Below are 2,725 nucleotides of genomic sequence, written 5' to 3'. Positions count from 1 at the left end.
TATCTATCAACACAATACAGAAACAGGACATTCAATTTCTCTTTAAAATTCTTTCAACAGCCAAACATGATACTGAACTTCTTATAAAAGAAACATTATACATAAAAACTCTTCTCCCATCCCTAAATAACACACTCGGTTTTCATTTTCTCGTGTTATATTTGTATATTCAATGATAATTTAACTGGAGGACATCTCGGAATTAAGAAGACATTGAGTCACATACGACAAAGATTTTATTGTATAGGTATGAGGCGAGATGTGGAAGAATGGTGCCGAACATGCAGTACATGTAGTGCTAAAAGGGGACCCAAGCAAAAGGGACGCCCACCTTATGAAGAGTTGCCTGTGAATATGTCAGAGTTTGTGGAAGTGTTATCGGAAAGGATGGATGATATTCACCATCAAGTGCGTTCAAACTTGAAAACGTCTGCTGATTCGATGAAGCTATCTTATGATAAGAGATCTACTGAAGTCAGCTTTGACCAGGAGACAAGGTATGGTTGTATAATCCCAGGAAGACCAAAGGGAAATCCCTAAGTTGTCTTCTCCATGGGAAGGCCCATATGACATAGTGGATCGTCTCTCAGACGTGACTTTCTGGATAAAACGTGGTCGGCGAGATAAGCCAAAAGTGGCGCATGCCAACAGGCTTTGGCGTTATCACGGTCCAGGACATTTCAGTTGGGACGATTATGCTGACATTGCAATGTTTTACATAAAAAAAAGTAGACACTCTAAATTCATTATAGTTTCATCAACCACTACACACTTAAGATTTTGTTGATATTTGCATAATTTACTTGGTGTCGCCGTTTTGTGCCCAATTCAATACCTTAGAGGATTGCTATAACTTTTTTTAATCAGATAATATTTTTATGTTTATATGATGCCTTTAAAGCTAAACACAACAATATATTTTTTAAGTAATTCTGGCCCTTAAACCTAGAATGCCAACATGGGGTGACTATGACATACAAGCCTCTGTACTATTTATCTAATCTGCCATACACTATCATGCAAGAGAAGACCATAAAATAAAATTTAATTATACAAAAATACTGGGATATGAACCACATACAAAAAGTAACAGAAGGCATCTACATCCATCTAATCGATAATAAACTCAAGCAACAAGATACCACCCTGAAACTATTCAATTAGTTGATTCAAGTTTCAATAGGGTGAGAACATATACAAGTGGATAGCACAAGCAAACCTGTGGCCTGCCTTTCTAATAAGAATATCCAGCATGAAATCTCACTTCATGCCACCAATTACATGTACTGTCTTTCTCAAAAGTTTCCCAAAGATAGAAGCAGATTAGCAGCCAAATGTCATATAAAGCTAATTAGTATCTAGTAACTTTCAATCAAAGCAAGCAGAGAGACAAAAACTAAACAAAATATTCCAAATCATTAAACAGTTTTCTACAAACACACACACACACAAATTGTTTTCATTCTTTACAGAATTTATTACCTTAAAGATATTTTCTCTTTGTTAGTCAATAAAATACAAAGAGTTTTAAGGATTTTACCCATGTTTTTTCCCTGCATAAAATAGTTTCAATTGGTACCTCCTAAAGAACCAACATTATCATGTGTTCTCTTTTTTTTTACAGTTTCCACAGGTATAATCCCTCATATCAAATTTTAAACCTACAGCTAACAAATTTTCACAATCTCTTATTATCTTACTTTTTTTACATCTATGAAGATAAGCCTAAGCATCTGCTTTATTTATTGTTCTCCCATTTAGATCTATCTCCAAATAATTCTCTGCAGCTTTTGAAAGCTGTCCTAGTAATGAAGTACCTATTATTAAGTCCAGTCCTACTAGCATACATACCTGTTATTAAGTCCTCTCCTAGTAGCAGACATACGTATTATTAAGTCCTCTCCTAGTAATGGACATACCTGTTATTAAGTCCTGTCCTAGTAATGGACATGCCTGTTATTAACTCCTGTCCTAGTAATGGGCATACCTGCTATTAAGTCCTGTCCTAATAATGGACATACCTGTTATTAAGTTCTGTCCTAGTAACTGACATACCTGTTATTAAGTCCTGTCCTAATAACAGACATACCTGTTATTAAGTCAACAAAAGCTTTCAATATAAACACAAAAATTAATGGTACTGTTACGCCTCCGGTCGTTAGTTAATTTTCCGTAAAAATTCTTTCCGAAGAAACTTTAGAGATACAAGTCCTTTCTTAAATAAAACTGGTTTATTCTTTCTGAATACAACTTTGCAATACATTTAATATCCACAGTCGCGCTATAACAAACGTATAACTATTCACAAGGAACGTCTCACGTGCGTGCTCGACTCAACTATCAATTAACACATTCTTGCCGTCACTTCTTGGTGGCTTATATATACAAGACTACCGCATATCTAGTAGCCTCTCGAGACTTCAGGAAGGGACGTGAACGTTCGAGAATATAACGTGCTACTAGAGTCACGTGACCCCCGCTGTCGTAACACCGCCCCTTCCTTAGTATTGTTCGTCCCGAACAATAGTCACTTACATTAAACCAACAAACAATTAACAATGACTTAATTAAATGTACAGAATTTACAAACACAAAATTAAAATTCAACAAAGTTTCTTAATTTTATGGGACGTATCATCTTCTGTACTGGTGTCCATCTCGTTGGCTTCTGCTTCATATGGAGTTCATCTGCTTCATCAGGAAACGTCCTATCATTGGTAACAGT

Source organism: Limulus polyphemus, unplaced genomic scaffold (assembly GCF_000517525.1).
Source record: "Limulus polyphemus unplaced genomic scaffold, Limulus_polyphemus-2.1.2 Scaffold6859, whole genome shotgun sequence".
Lineage (NCBI taxonomy): Eukaryota > Metazoa > Arthropoda > Merostomata > Xiphosura > Limulidae > Limulus > Limulus polyphemus.
Note: the sequence above shows the minus strand (reverse complement) of the source record.